Source organism: Phasianus colchicus, chromosome 6, assembly GCF_987193195.1.
Source record: "Phasianus colchicus chromosome 6, bPhaCol1.hap1.1, whole genome shotgun sequence".
Taxonomy (NCBI): Eukaryota; Metazoa; Chordata; class Aves; order Galliformes; family Phasianidae; genus Phasianus; species Phasianus colchicus.
The window spans coordinates 46436391-46453752 of record NC_143441.1 but is presented as its reverse complement, the minus strand read 5'-3'; positions in this window follow the sequence as shown (position 1 = coordinate 46453752).

The window sequence follows — 17362 nt, the reverse complement described above, 5'->3', positions numbered from 1 at the left end:
AACATGAAGACAAGTTGCCATGAGGCCAGACACTAGTGCAGGGACTGAGCGAGCTGTAGTCTATCCATCCTTCAAGATATTCAAAACCTACCTGGAGTAGACCATAAACAACTTCATTTAATTGAAGCAGGCTTCATTTGGGCGGGAAGTTGGACCAGATGCAGAGGTCCTCCCTGTGTCTGAACTTTTCCATGGATAACTTATCTTGATCCTAATACCCAAATGAAGGCTGTCTTGGATGACAAACTGCCAAGAGAAATAAAAAGGGTATATATGGTATATGAATCTAATATGGTATATGGTATAATCTAAACTGCTTGAATCCCTTTGAAGTGCAAGTTCCTCATGCTTCCAAGAGAAGGAGATTGCCAAGGGAGAGTAGTTGCCAGAAAAAATGTATATCTCTGCAGTGTCTGATGCACAGACTCAGATGTGAATGATCCAAATTGTTTATTACAAGTTCTCACATCACTTATATACCTTTACAAGTTTTCTTTTTCTAGCTTTCCCACTCACCCCTACAACTTTCCCATCCACCTTTACATGTCAACAGAGCATTCTACAAAACACTCTTCAACCATTCACACAGACGCTTTTCCAATCAGAGCCATGAGACATTCTTTCTTCTTCTAGAGGTATCCTTGGTTCTCATGCTGTTTATCTTGCTCCACAGCTTCTGTTCTGAGCAGTTTTTCTTGTATTCCCACATATCCCCTAACTCATAAATCTCAGAGCAGTTACTCAGGAAGAAAGTAAGGCATATTCTTAGTGTTGCTTGGAACTTTGTTTTGCTAGGTGTTCAGCACTTGATTCTGCTCTCAGAAACACTCTAGCATGAGCTTTATTTAGGTGGCAAGATCACCGATGCACTTGAAATTATATGCTTCACTAGACTAGAAAACAGTGCTCAGCATAAACCTGCATAAACCTACCGTGGTGGCAGGGAATTCTGATCAGAGATGCACTGCAGAAATCTTTGCAGAGGTTTGTTGTGAAGAATCAGAGCGCCCTGATTTCTATTTTTATTTTTTGCCTGTATCTTCACAAACAAAGAGATTGACTTTGAAAATAACACTTGAAAGTTCCCACATCAAATTTACCTCCCTTTGAGGTTTCTCATGAATGACTCCATGTAGGCATGCAGCAGATTTCATGCAATTGTGTAAGAGGAAATGTAAAGTGAATTTTTTTTGGAGATAAAATATGTTTATCTTTATTTGTTTCTTCTGTTCGATTTTATCACGCGAAGCAATGACAAAAGCAAAAGTTGAGTCTACATTTTCATCTGCATTTGCAAAAGTAGAGGAACAAGGGGCAGAGATGTTTCAAAGCAGAACTATGTGGATCAGGGAATTTTTGTAGAGAGGGAAATGTCAATGTCTTAACATTTATTTACCCTTCAAAATGAAACAAGCCTGTGCTTTAAAGTTGTGGTTCTGCTGAGAACTGTTTAAAAGTTCTGGAGTTTTTTTCATGGTTTCTATGAAAAATAAACATGCAGTTTGGAACTGCTAGTATCATTAAATATTGATTCACAGGGAAGTACTTCTTTCTGGAAGTTATCATTGGAAAATATAAATTATTCTTGTATTCCCTAAGAAGAGCTCTCCTTTAACTGATTCCTTTGCCAGCCTCCCCTTTCCTCCTTTCCTTTGCTGTGCCATTGAGGAAATGAAGTTAATTGAGAATTAGTGGCCAGCTCCACTTGTTCCAGATCACAAGCAGTAAATTACTATCCAAAGGTCTTGGGGGACAGGACTTCTTTCTGGCTTCCCTCCAGCCACTGTCTCTGTGTGCAAAGGAAACTTCCAGCCCAACAGTCACAACCATAGCTTCATGGATGGTGGGCATTTTAAATCTGAGCTCTTATTCCCATTTTATTTTGTTGCCAGTGAGTCAGTGGGAATCAGTGGGTATAAATGGGAATAACTACAAATCCTGGGAGAAAAATGATCCGTGCATTCTTCTTTTTACATATATGTTGAATTTTTGGATCAGGTTAGAGATTTTTTCTTAACTAACTGGTGAAGAAGCATCTGGTAATTAGGGCAGTTTCATGGCATGGGCTGCAACAGGTGAAGGTTCAGATGTGTCTGTCTGTTAACCTGATTTAAACTCCAGCTCTCAGTTTGACCATATCACTGCTAACCAGGCATTTTCCTGGACCAGAGGAACGATGTATTATTTCTTACATTTTCAATTATAAAATAGGACATCTCTTTGCACCTCTTAGAATGCTATTTTGTGATCTTACAAATAAAAAAAAAAGTTCTTATGACTATGCTTGTAGACAGAACAGTTGATATTTATGAGTCCTCAGAAGAATGCACCTCAGCCCTTATGATTCTGTGACTTCCAGGGAAATCCCCAAGCATCTTCAAAGCAGTTAGCAAAATATACATCTCTTATTTATAATTAGCACTGCCTAAGTGGAATAAGAATTGAAGTCTGATTTTCTTTATAATCCTTTCTCCTAGTCACAGAGAACAAGTTTGGATTTATCAGACTCCCACCAAGCCAACAGCATTGCTCTATTGTTTTGCACTTTGATTGGATTGTGACAGAAGTCTCATGTCGGTGTGATTGTTTTCTTCTTCCAATTTTCCTTGCTCTGAAAATATTCTTCTTTGGATTCTTCCTCTGATTCTTATTTGTTATTGTTGTTATTTAGATTGCTCTCCTGATTCATAACAAGGCATACAACTTTGTGTGTGTGCAATAATTTGTGAGCCATTACGCAGTTTCAGTTAAATTCATAAAAAGTGACAAATAGCAAGAATAAGGAAGTTAGAAGATTTTGTGGAAATGGGCACCAAACTGATGTCTTTAATTATCCCATGTAAGATAAAGTCTGCAATCTGAGCTTCCATTATATTAGGTATTAGAGATCCCAAACTGAAGATATGTGAGAAAGGGAGGAAACAGAACAGACTTTTTCAATACTCCAACCCTGTGTAAATCTGTGTCAGGTCTTGTACAAGTCAAGTGCATGCAAGGCAATATGGGAAATGAGACTCCAGTGCTCACAGAAGTTCTGCAGTTAATGCATTCCTAGAGCAGGATCACCACCTCTTCTTGCTTGTCTGTGTTCAATTGTGCGCACTGATGGGGAGAGCTCACAGTACAAACAGACATGGGAATCAGAACCACAAGTGACGGTAGGAATAAAGAGACAAAATTTGGCATTTCTGTAAATAAGTCTAGAAACTTATATTCTTTACCTTTTGTTGTTGCATTTTTACAGATATTTAGGTATCCCAATCTACTGATTTAATGACTGTGTGCCATTTTGTTTGTTCCATTTCCTGTGCAGCACCACATGCTCCCATCAGTTATATTCAGCCAGTGGGAAGGCTGTCATCCAATATGCTGATGATATTGTGTTGCCTGTCATATTTCAAACATCTGAAACTGCAAAACTAAAGAACAGAATGTCTTCATTTCCCTATTTATCATTTCTGCTCTTGGAGGATCTGTCACTGCAGGATTGATTTTCAAAGTGATGCAAGGGAGAAATTCCTCCAACTTGCTAAACTTTTCTATATCTTTTCTCATTAGTTGCAGTCAGATATATGAGTTACTTAGATGTCTATAGTTTGTGAAAACTTGTCATAAAGCGTCTCTTTGAAGCACTTCAACTCTTAGTGATGCTTTCCCATTTTAGGGATAATATGATGACAACAGAAGAGGAAGTTGCCAAAAATGCTTTCTGAGCGGGTAATCAATCGATGTACTAAACATCAGCTGAGGTAATCCTAGAGGCAAAAGGCTCAGTGGACATTTGCCATAAGTAGGTATGTTCTTATGGTTGTGGATATTTTGTTTGTACAGCTATCATGTTTCACTGCCAGTATGTTAAAATCTGAATCCTTCTGAGACAATAAAAAACAACAGTAATGCTCATTGCATCCAAATGATTTACAGGTAGTTAAATCCGTTTTGCTCTGTTCTTGAAAAATCAATTCTCTGTCTCTTTATCTTAGTTCTGGTTAGCACCAAGACAGTTGTTTGGAAAGCCCTCATATACCAGGATATTGTACTGCTGAGTGGGATCAGCACTTGTCAGAAATGCACTGCCTTTCCAGTTCTTAAGCTTTAAATATATACAAACATGCCTAACAAAGGAGAGTATGTATTTCTTCATCTTTGAGTGGAAAGGAATCAGGGAAACAAAAAGGAATCAGGGAAACAAAATACGGTTACTTGCTTGTAACTTTATAGTTAAAACAAAGTGAGGAATTCACTTTCTTGGAGTACTTCATTTTTTTTTTTTTTAAATGGGAAATAAAATATTCTACTGGATTAGCATGTAGTGACTTGTAACAATTCCTATGATAATGGTACACAAGAAATTACAAAACTAGCATTCATCATCTTTTGGTCACTTGAAGAAACAGGTTACAGATGAGTTGGCTGGTATAATCTTGACTTAAGTCCTTCTCAGTATGCAAACTCAACCTTTTTTCTTAGCTTCAACAAGGCATTCTAACTGCTTGTAAGAGCTTTAAAGCAAATGAAGATGAAAAAGGACATTTTCAGAACTGCCTTCTAAACCGCTGGGAACAGCAAACCTCCCTAGGTCTTATGTAGAAATCAAAACTGTACGCAACAGCTTAGGAATGAACTGGTTGCCCTTAGTTCTGGGAGGTGTTGCTCCCATGCCTTCATCCTGAAAACCTGAGCAATCCAGGTCCTTCCGGTAAAAGGGAAGGGAAACCTTTTTCTCCAGCCTCATTTACTTTGTTGATTGTTTTTAGGGGGGCATCTGTGTAGGCTGCTCTGGAAGAATGCCTCCTATTTATTTTTCTGGAAACTACAATAGATACAATGGGCATAATAACACTGTTTGATAGAGCAACTACTCAGCTACACAACACTATTTTTTTTCAACACAGTCACCACCATTAGCTATGCACCTTTGCCAGCAATGGACAAGAGCATGCATACCATGCTCATAAAAATCTGTGCTAGTGGAGGTGATCCATTGTTACCACTGCTGAAATGTACCATCCACAGCCTCACTGTGCTAAAATCCTTGCTTTAGTCTCTGTAGACATTCAGCAAGCATTGGTGAGTGTCAGTAGGTACAATTTTTTTCCGCATGGAGGAATTCAATTCCACACTTTTGCTTTATCACACTTTCATGTTATAGACTCTTAGAATGGCTTGCCTTGGAAGGGTTTCAATCCAAGCCAAGTTAGATACCAATTTGTTGAACAGCCGCTCTGCTGTAATCTGTTGCATGGCAACAAAATACTGCCATACTACCAATATTTGCCTCTGGTGTCGTGGGCAAACATAATAAAACAGGAGGCATTACTTTTAGAGCAGCTGTTATATTTATACTGTAATCATCATATTTGTTGAAATGTTTTGCTTCATTTGAGTGGGCTGTAAAAGCCTTCTGGTTTTCTTCTGCTCTTTAAATTTAGATCTATTTTTGGGTGGAAAGCATGGCTTCAAAATGAAACCTTAAAAGCTTCATTTTGAAAGCTGTTAAAATGAAATGCCTCATGTAAGAAATTGAAGATTTTATTTGTGAAACATGGAAACAAAACTTCAATGTTTCTAAAATCTTTCCTTTTTTTTTTTTTTTTTTTGTTCAGGGAATTATATATATGAATCTGCGGGGATTTTCACTTTCTTACTGCTGTCTTGCACTCCCACTGCAACCCTTTCATTCAATTTGGTAATAAGGAAAAAGAAAGTCCACTCCCTGTTTAAGTAAACAAGCAGATGGGAACAACACCAACATTGCTTGGAGGCTTGGGTGCAGGACTATGTCAGTACTTCCCAATTCTTTTCCATTTCTCATGGAACTTAATGAGTTGACAACTGAAAATATATGCATGAAATAAAAGTAGTCTTATTTTCTGGAATGCACAGTGCTTGCCACTCTTACTGATGAAAGTGAAGCTTCACTGAACTGAAAGACTGGACACTTTATTGTAGGTGCTTGGCTCACTCAAAAAGCTCAAGTTATGTTATATATTACTTGTCAACTAAAGGCACATGTTCTTTTAATACTCTTTATATCCAATTTCTAAACAGTTATGAAACTATATTTTGAAATAAGGGAGCACTTGTTCAGAAACAAACATGATGTTTCCATGCATGTAAAATAAATAAATTACTTTGCTGCATGTGTCCAGGTCCTCTCAGTTTCGGGACTACCAAAGCAAATGTTCTGAGGTTTCAGCACCAAGGTGGTCACGTTAGAACATTTCTTGGAAAGCTCTATTTAACAGTTCTCTTGCTTTTCTGAATTCATATTAGCTAATTGATTTTCAAATCAAAGTAGAAGTAGAGTTCCTTGGAGGCTCTGGAGGTATGCTGGTACACATTGTGCTGTATCTGCTCACTTCACTTTGAATTGCATCACATTTTGTTGTGTAACAGACTGTTAATGGGTGCTGTCACATGCAGTTTAACACATTCATATGTCTACATTATGAACTTGTAGTGTCAGTCTTAACTCCACTGCAGCTATGAAAATATATTCAGCCCTTTATAGAGGGCATAGGCATAATGTATATCTATGCATTTTGAGAGAGCTTTTGGAGGCAGCAGTACTGCAGAACTGCCACTGGACCAGATCACCTTGTACTTGGAAGATGCATGTAGCTTAAACAGAATCCAGGCTGGAAAACAGACCCCTATCTTATATGTAAAAAGTGAATGAACTACTTTAAGCATCAGTCAATTCTGAAGAACATTGTCCTAGCTATGTAGATTTTCAGGATGAGTTATTTGCCTTCGACAGAGAGATGCTTGTTCACCCTGAGAATCTTGCTAGTAATTTGTGAGACATTAAACTTACCTCTGTTACTTAAACACCAGCTAAGCTCTTGCCTTCAGCAACATTAATTCCAGGGGCTAGTGGAGTTGCTGTGAAGTATAGCTAATGGAAATGAGAGGCAAATCTGACCTGGAATCTCATATGAAAACTGGCAATAGAGATTGATTGAGATGTCATTTCAGAAATATTTCATAATCAGCACATGACTTCAAAGCTCAATGTCATCTCAAGTGTCTTGGCATGGATACATGACATTTATTAATAGAGGTGCTGAAGGACTGGCATCCAGTGGATGCCATCAGACAAATTACTTCTCCATTACCTATTGATTACTGTTCTGATTGGCAACGAATATGTGCTTACTTTTCATTCCAGTGGGAAACAGGAAAATGCAATAGCTGACCACTTTAGGTAATTATCCAGTTCTTGAAATGCTTCGTCTATGTTCAGATAGAATCTGTGGCTTTTCCAGCACCCACTAATCTATCTTCTCAGCAGAAGAGTCCAAAAGAACATATTTGTCTTGTATTACTGGGGTTTCCCTGGATCTTTCCTATTAGGTATGAGGTTTAACTCACATTTCTGACCTGATTTCACACTTCTGCATTGCAGTTAATCAAAGGGTGATTTTTATTATGCCTGACCCACAGCGTAGGGTAAAAAATAGCATGAGAAAAGGCTGAAAGAGCTGGAACTGCTTATCCTGATGATGAAGAGACTGAGGAGCATTTCATTAATGTTTATTCTTGAAGGGAGAAAATGTAAATGATGAAGCCAGATTATTCTCAATGGTCCCCAGTGCCAGGACAAGAGGCAATAGGCACACATTGAAATAAGTGAAATACCATTTTAATGTTAGAAAACACTTTTTTTTCTTTTTGTTACCATGAGGGTGGTCAAGTACGGAATGGAACAGATCTGTATATATATGTGCAACCCGCTTTGCTGGGTAGTTGCATTAAATGAACTTCAGGGGTATCATCCAGCCCCAGTGAGCCTGTAGTCTGTGGGGATGTCTCTCTTCAGTTGGATTGACTGCATTTGCACTGACTTCATCTTTATTCTTCAAAGCAGAAATGTAGCAGTTTTCAACTGGTTGATAAGCAGATAAAGCAACCTAGTCCATGACTCCCTATTGCTGATGGCTTTATCAGTGTGATAATAGCCAGTTTTTACCATGCATCTTCAGGTAGGAAAAATTGCACAGACAGTCTTGTTCTTGTTTAATAGCACTTTCTACAGATAGGCTCCTTGGATTAACATCTTTCCTTTGTTCAACTGTCAAAAATAATTCATGCAGCAGTGCGAAACATATTTGAGGCAAATAATAGCACAATAATGAATAAACCGTGTAGCATTGCACAGCAGGTAAAGCAAAGGGGAAAAAGATGAAAGAATTAGTAGCTACAACGATTGGGAATGGATTATTTTTAAAAGATAAACACAGAGTGATAAATATCACTCTAAAATGCAAAAGTGTGTGCAGCCTGGAAAAAAAGGTCTAAACAAGCAGAACACATCCTCTCCTTAAAGCAATAGAAAAATAATTAGAAAACGTCTGGCAAGGGAAGCCAAGTCATCTTTAAAGGCTGCCAAAAAATAATACATAATGGATTTGATTACATGCTTTGCTCTTTGCATACCCAGATCTGTAGGTTGCATCAGAGGAGGAACCAGCGAAGTCAAAAGGTAGAAATGAAGCCCCGAAGAGGAATTGAGCACAAATTCTCTATTGTTTACACCCTTCCCTGTCCTGCTTAGGATTATAGGATTTTGCAACATTGCTAATCACCTGGAAGCACGTCTCAGTAGGACTCATCTACATGTTACTTTTTTTTTCATCATACTGTTGCAGGAAATGTATGTAGTGTCTAGTTTGTGAGAGAGAAAAACAGAAGTTTCATAAAAATCCATGGAAGAGAGTTTCACAAGATGAGTGCTTCCTGTCTTTAGCAGTCACACTGGCCATTATTGGTGGAAGTTAGGGCAAGCGTGAATTGTACAGATCTCATTGGGCTGGTTAAAATCAATGACTATTTTTCTTAATAGTTTTAGTAGTGCAAAAATAACATGTCCCTCTTAATCCTCTTTTTTTTTTTTTTCCAGAGAAATTGAGGTAGTTTTAATCCAAAATCGCCACTTACAGAAAACAAATAAAAACTTAATTAACCTACTCTCCATGCACATTACGTTTATGTCCTAATAATCTCTTACTTTGTGATAATCTCTAGTCATCTTGAGTGTCAGGAAAGACTTATCTTCCCTTTTAAACCATAGTTTTGCTGCTAGGAGGAAACCACAAAGAAAAATGGTTATTATGTGATAGGAAGGATGTGATGGGGAGGATGTTCTGGTGGTGCTCCTAATGGCAATGGCCTTTTTATTCCTAATTATTATGTTTTGTCTGTGATGTGGTTCCAAAAGAGTTTTGTCTCTCTTTTTTTTTTTTTTTTAGTTGGAAAATAGGAAAGGGAACAGCTGTGCTGTATTACAGAACTGTCCTCCACAGACAAAGGTCTGCAATGGAAGTGAGTGAGATGACATATGAGATGAATGAAGTGCAAAGTTTCATGAAAGAGACTAAGGAGGACCACATCTATTGCCTGGTGTGATTATAAGGTTGGAGAAACTTGAAAGGTTTAGCTCCTTTTTCAAAGGAAAATGTTCTATGAAGAGTTTGCCTCCGTTTGCCTCCTCCTGATATACAGAGCTGTTCAGAACCAAGAAGCCTTGGTTATTTTAAATAACCTCTGAGCTATGCTTTTCTCACTTAGACAAAGTGCATATATATATTTTTTATTTTATTATTATATTTTTTCCTATATCTAAGACAAAATGCAGTTTGGCTATTAAAAGGCATTTTGACATGATGACATTGAATGGAGTGTACAAAGCACTATGATGACCAATTTTCTTTCATTTCAAAGTGTGCTAAGTGATTTAGAAAATGCTGATAAGTACCTCTCTTACCTCTCTATAAATATCTTTAAATGTCTGACCTACACGATCCTATAAAAGCAGACAACACAGCTGCAATTCAAATGCTCTGCAGATGGTAAATGATCCAGGCTGGTTGTCTGGCTCCTATCTCATGATCACCCCAAGAAGGCAAGAACTTTCTGTAGTCAACTGTGTGGGAACTGCTGAATCACAGCCTGAACCTCTGATTGATCACCTGAGGCGAGCAATGAGTCAGCCACAGGAGCACAGGTGAAGGCAATTCACCTGTGCTGCCGGAAGGGGTGGAGCCTGGCTGCACCTCTCCTAGACCCATTTAAGAGCTGACTACCACTGGGGATGGGTATCTTCTGGAGATCCCCACTGCTGGAGTTTCTTAAGTGAGCCTAGGATATGGGTGAGTATCCTACCTATTGTCTTTGTGTTATTGTAATCTGCTTTGCCTAACTCTCTTGTTTATTTCCTAATTATAGCATCTTAATATTCTTTGATTATACATCAACTGAAGTTATATGCATGAGTAAGGAAGTAGAACTGCTTGAAGAGGGAGGATCACATTGTGTGATATCTGAGAAGAGCCTCCTTATACAATGGTAATCTGGGAAGTGTCCCTGCAGGAGACAGATACTGACATCATTGCATGGACTAGGAATGAAAGAGAGGCAAACTGAATTTTTCTGATAGTAAAGCACAATGAAGATAGCTATGTTTCCCAGTCTGTTCTTTTCTTACCTCAGACATAGCTTGAAAACTTAGTCTATGTATTGATTTGCATAATGTATGGATTTGCTGGGGGCGTCAAAGGGTTTCTGACATTTGAAGAAGTTCTGATGCTCTAGAGGATCTCACTATGATGTCCTCACATCCTACATCCTACTACACAAAAAACCCCTACTTCTTCAGACTTTCTTAGAAGAAAGACATTTTAGGCTTCTTGAAATCTTGGAGGTTGGGGAAGTAAGAAAATCTAATTAAAAAAAATCCTTCTTGAATTCTTCAGCTCTAGAAGATTCTTTCCTTATTCAGTAGGTGCTTTGGGAGCAGTGATAGGAAATACTGATCACAAGAAAGGATGTGCAGGACTGAGAAAAAAGTTCAAATTAGGAAACATTTTCAAGAGGGATGCATTAGCAGCGAAGATGTCCTTTTTCATTCCAACTTTTTATTTTAATTTCTTTCTCTCCTTTTCTATTTTTATGAAACTGTAGCATGCAATGAGTGCCAACCAGTGTGTCAGGATATGGGCACCAGGAGCCATTAACATTTACATGTCCTTGAACATGTCAGGGAGTGTTTCCTTGATATATATGGTGTTCTGTTTGATCTGGTTTGTAAAACTGGTAACTGGAAGTAGACTGGAAGAGAGTGAATGCTTCAATTTCTTTTACTGTCTTGTCATTTCCTGTTGTCAATAGACATAATGTAGTAACCTAAATGCCACAATAAAAAGAATGCTTCTAAAATCTTCCTAGTGTCCTTCACTTCCAGTTAATGAGTTGGTGTTTGGCTGTGCCTTTCAGCTTGACTTTTCCATCAGTAATGAACAATGTCAGTGAATTATTACTTTTTTTTCAATGAGATTCACCATATAGCTTTCCAAAATGTAGATTTTCATAGGCTAAAAAAGTGGATAAGAATGCTAGCAGAAGAACATCTTACTTCATGCAGTGGAAAACAATCTCTTTTGCACATGTCTTCTCAGATTAGTCTGCATTTGCTCATCATTTTTACATTAGTAATGTAATAATTACATAAGAGATTGCTCTCAAATGTTTTATCAGTGCTCTGATTCCATCAGAAACTCTCCATATATCTGACTTCAAGAGACTAGGCTCTTTACCAAACAGAGTAGGACAGTTATATCCTGTCAATAAAGACTAATATCTAACTTCACATCTATTTTTACTGAAATAAAAATCATTTTTTAATGTATTATTCATAAGGACTTTTCACCTATGTGTGTGAAATCAGAGTATATATATATTTTTTTTTTTAAACAGAAGTGCTGTGAAAGTAAAGATGGCAAATAGCACAATGCCACATGCAAAATTAACTTTTAACAGGAGCACTGGCCATGAAGATTTCAGTTTTTTTCTGGCTATTTAAAAAAAACAAAAACAAAAACCAGTGAATGTTATAATCTGAGAATCCCTGTGTGGTTGAGTGAGGGCAGCCAGTATATGGAGCAAGGTGCTGTCTAATCGAATCATGGAAAAATGTGGATGGCAAAAGTATAACGTGATTTCTCAGTACAACTGAGAAATTTCCTAGGCAAAGGAAATTTCAGGCTGCCATTGAAAGAGTAGTCCCTACTCACTTGGGGATGCAAGGTCCCATTCACTTCTTCTGGTGGGACAGTGCAATTAAAACATTGCTCTTGATGTGCCGTGCATCCAACACATTGTTAGCCTTAATCTACTACAGTGAAAGGGATATAAGACAGAAGTTATGTACAGATGGAAGTGAGTTCTCTCAACTGGGCAGGAATGTTATGACTATGCTGACTCCTACACCACTGAGCTAGCCAGCTTGGCTTGAGATCAAACTAGCCAAAGGAATGTTACTACTGATAGTTGACAGTTTCCAGAAGCCAATGTCTTTTAACTATTCTACCATAAGAGTTCCACTGAGATGTGTTTTCTATTACTTAATTTGGTGAAGCCCATTCTTATTTAGCATTATTTTGAAGTTTAATACTTTTTTTTTTTTAGGTCAAATCAATGTGTTGTGCTATCCAACTGCAGTGAGCTAGTTAATTCTCATCCATCACACTCTGGGCACTACCTTCATTGACTATATAAGGCAGAACTGTCTTTTTGCATTGAAAAGCCAAGGAGTGGTCCCAAGTCATCTAAGTTAGAATGATCACTTTGCAACAGCTAGTTCTTCTGTAGTGATATATGACTTTTTCAAAATCAGTCATAGGTATATGTTTAAAATTCATAGCTGCACTGTACAGTTTATACACTATATGGACAATTTCAAACAGAATCTGACATATACCGATGTATTTTCCTGTTGTATATGTTAGAATTTTTCTGAATTTCATTAAGAAGTTTCTCTACAAATAAGTTAACTTTAGTGCTGTTACACGCTCTCCTTCTCACGTGAAATCAAGCCAGGGATGCAGGCAAATGCCAGGCAATGTTCAGCAAACCTATCCAGCAGTTCTAGTTACATCACTGGTCAACTGAATAATGTAAATAAGGCATTCTGCCCTGTGGTTCTCAGTTGGCTCTTGTTCCATTTAAAAATGCCTTGCCTGTGCCAGGAAGACAGGATATATACGTGCTGTGCAAGGGTGTATGAAAAGAGAGAGAGGAGTAGGTTTGTACCTGAAAAGTATATAATGATTGCAACTTCTAGTACTGCTGTTATACAGTTTAATCACAAATATATTTGAATATAGCTAAATGTAGCTATAGTAAGAATGCTAAGTCAGGGCTTGAATCAGTGATTGAGCACCTGGTGGGAAGGCAGAGTCAACCCAGGGGAGCTCAGCTGCATGCAATACACCTGAGTAACTGGAAGGGGTGGAGTGAAGATTCACCCCTTCCCAGACCTCATTTAAGGGTTGGCAGTGGAGACAAGGGTGTCTTGCTGGAGATATCTGCCTAGTGGAGACTTCCTAAGGGTAAGCAGATTTTTTTTTCTTTGTTTCTGTATCCACAGCTGCTGCATTTGAGCATATCTTTGCTTGCTGCAGCCTACGACTTTGCTACCCTGCTGTCATTGCTGTGCATTCTATTGCATTATATCGTTACAGTAGCCTTTGCTGTTATTATATGTGGGTTGATTTAAAGAATCATAGCCAAAGCCACAAAACAGCCTTTTGTTTCTGTGTCTTGTGACTGGACAGATCCTTCTGGATTTTGCATTGCCATGATGCACTGCAAGGTCCTGCTGATCAGTGGCAGGAGAGTTGTTGAGATAGGCTCTCAAATGCCTGAGGCAACCAGCATTTACTCTGAGGTCCTAATCTTGTGATTTTAGGTATGGGAGGGGATGCCACGTAAAGAAAAGCTAGCTAATCTTCCACTTAGTGGAAGCTCTGGCCCCATTACTCTTCTGCAACCACATGAGCAGAGCACTGAAGGGCTTAAATCATAAACAGGAGCAACAGATAGGAAACTTTTCCATTTGGTACATGCTTCCCACAAGTCTCTGCAATACTGTTTGTCTTTTGTTTCTATGTGGGTCAGGTACACAAATGTCTGCTCCTAAAAAGTCATCTCATACTTCATCTTCTATCAGATTTACCTGTCTCACATTTTGCTCTGACTTGTGACTGTTAATTTATCCAATACACAAAATGTTCCTCAGACTTCATTTTCCTAACAAGCTGCATTATTATTGTAGGTGTAAAAAAAGACTACAAAAAAAAAAGAGGATAGGCTGTATAAGCTGCAGATGGGTAGAAAAAGGCAGGCCTTATCTCATCTGCCAGTCTCAGGAATTGTCCAGGTTCCATACGGACAGCTCTTCTAAGCTTGCCTCCCTCTTTGCACAAAGCAGGGTTGGTCCTGTAGCATCCACTATCTGCTGGACAATGACTTCACTAACAAATGCTCTCCACTCTTTAAAATACTTCAAGAAAGATGCTTAATTTCTTGCTTTAGATAAGCTAAAGAGTAGGCTGTGAGTTACTTAGATGCATTGCAAATTCTCCCATGTATTTCTCTTTGCAAGCACCTCACTTTTGTTTACTGTAACATATTAATACTGGCCACTTGGTGGCTATAATGGGGATGGGAGTGGACTTCCCTTCCTGTCTGTTTGATCCTTTTGCGGAAACTGATTCCCATTCTTAGCCTGGTCCCCTACAAGCAAAGGAAATTATTGGCTGAACAGTTGTACACTGATCTCCAGTTGGCCTGGATCAGAACCCAGACGATGTACAGGATTGCCCAGAAAGAGAAGGAAGGATGCTGCAGCCTTTCAGAGGTCTCTTATTCCTCCAGGGCTAACCCAAAAGCCTGAGAAGTTCTTATGGCGTGTCACTAGCAAATAGGCAGCCTGTTAGTTATGCTGCATTTGGGATCTTTTGCTTAAACAGGAAGAAAGAGCTAAAAGAAAAATGAGCAGTCGGCACAGCCCATCCCTCAGTGCACTAACTCAGCCGTTCTTGCCCTCTGCACATCAGCTGTCTGTCTCGTCTGCTGGAGGACAGAGCTTCAAGAGACCCTTGCTTTGCACTATCTGCTAAATCCTGCAGCTGAGCTCTTTGTTATTAGTAACTATTAGTAGCTAACATCTACCTAACAGCATGGATTTGGCTGCGATATGCAAACTGAGAGGAGAACAACAGCCCTGGGTAATTCCTGATAGGCTGACTATCTCAGCTGCCTTGTGGGTTTAAGAATAACTTCAGCAGTTCCACGCTTTGGGAATGTTCCTGCTTGGCTTTTTAATCCAGTTGTCTTTTGAGCCATAGTCTCTGGAGCTGTGCAGGACTATTTCTGAGGATATCAAACTCTTTGTTTCAGTTTGTACACAAGCAGTAAACTTACTACCTGAATCCACAGGATATTTTTGGGAAATTAAAAAAAAAAAAAAAAAAGTAGTTTGGTTTTGTTTGAGGTAACAAAGAAGGCGCATTCTGTAATGGAGCCAAGGTGGATACTTAAAATATTGATACTGTTACAGAAGGGCTGTTGACAGACTGATGGTTTGGCTTTGTGTGCGTTTGTCATTCCCATTGTTCTCCAATGAGACAAGCCTGTTTGTTTATGCCCGGGGGCAGATTGTGTTGTGCGGATAACTGAGCTAAGAATGAATCATGAATGTACTCTACAGGTGAGGAATATGTGACAACACTGCCCTGGTTGCCTTCAATTCTATGCGGGACATGGGGATGAGACACTGCTTTGGGTGGGACAGGGAGCTGCTTTTTGATCCTTGTTGTGTCCACTCACTTCAAGTAGATCTAATCTCGCATTGCTTTAGGCACCTGCAGTGTCATCCTGGGCTTCCTTTAAATCGATAAGAGAAATGGGCACCTACAGGTAAGTGCTACTACTGATAGTAAGTAGGTGCCCGATTTTGAAGGAGGCTCAGCAAAGGCTGCCTTTGGGGCACTAGAGTGGCTCAAGGCATTCAGGTGTGGATAGATAGCTACATTTAGCTGACTGAATCCATCTGTGGTGGGAGATTCTCATTTGTTTATTAGAAGATTTTTAGCTGTTAATGCATATATTTCAACTTCTTAATCTAGAGCCATTCCCTGGAGGTGAAGAGATCTGTACAAATGTATGTCTACTTAAGAAAAACAAGTCTTTTTTCACTTTTCTCTTATCCTGGAGGCACAATCTTCTGATTTGCCAGGGTCTATGAGTTTTAAAAGGTGCATTGTTACTGAAGCCATGAATGTAATCTTGATGGCAAGGTGACATCAGACTGCCCAGAGAAGCTGTGGATGTCCCATCCCTGGAGGTGTTCAAGGTCATGTTAGAAAGGGGTCCTGGACAGGACTGATAGGAGGCCATGACAGGGGAGCTGGAGCTTGATGATCTTTAAGTCCTAAGGTGTTCTATGATTCTATGACACTGTTAGTGGTTTGTAGTTTATGAACCCGTGAGGAACTTTCAGAGAAGGTAATAGCAAATTACAGGGGACAGAGAAGTAAGAAAAAATGCAGCTCTCCCTTAATGGATAGAAATGTGGGGAAAATGGTTTTCTGACAATCCTTCTGATAGATTTCATCAAATGAATTGCTGCTGACCTGCTACTCCTCTCTGGTGTTTGTCTTTGGCACCAGGAGCATCATGGGCTCCCAGTTCACTTGAATAATGTTGCTTCTCATAAACCCAGCCTGACCTGATATGTGGGATTCTATTTCATTTCTAGATACGAGCTCTAATGGTGGAAAACAGACCTCACAGATACTTTTCATGAAGCCTTTTCTTCTGTGTTGTACCTATAATCTAACAGCAGGCTGCCCTGATTGAGAAGTACATTGTTTTTCTGGGAAAGAAAAATCCCTTCTTTGCAAGCTGGTGATAAGGAATGATTGTGCAGCTCTATTGTAAAGAGGCAGAAGCATTCTGCTGTTGCTGTATTAAAATAATTACTGGCATAAGGAAAAGATCTTGAAAAATCAAGCAGGGGGAGCAAGAGTGCATGTGAGTGTGTGTGCTCCTTTCATTAAAGGCCGAGTGAGGATTAATATTATATTCATTTTTCAACAACACTGAATCACCGCAGTTTTCATTTAATGTTTCACCAAATGACTATAACCTTGGAAGTCAAATACATGACAGATGTTCTTAATTACCTCATTGTAAGAAAAATAATGCTGAGGCCTGTTAATAGAAGAAATGAAACATGACTAAGCTGACATTTGTTACAGTGCCTAGTTTCTGACTTTTCTGAGCTGTTCAGTGATAAGGTGAGTCTGTAAGGAGTAAGTAGTTACTATCTACTGAAGTCTTATCTTCAGAGCAAAGTAGTCAGGGTCAGGGTAGACAGGCTTCTTTGCCATTTTGGGCATGGGGTTGGGCTAGATTCACACCAGAATGCAAGAACAAAAGGAGATGTAGGAAGAAGAGAGGGGCCAAGTCCTAGAAGACCAGTCTGTCTTCATTGCTGCTGCCATTGGGACTGGGG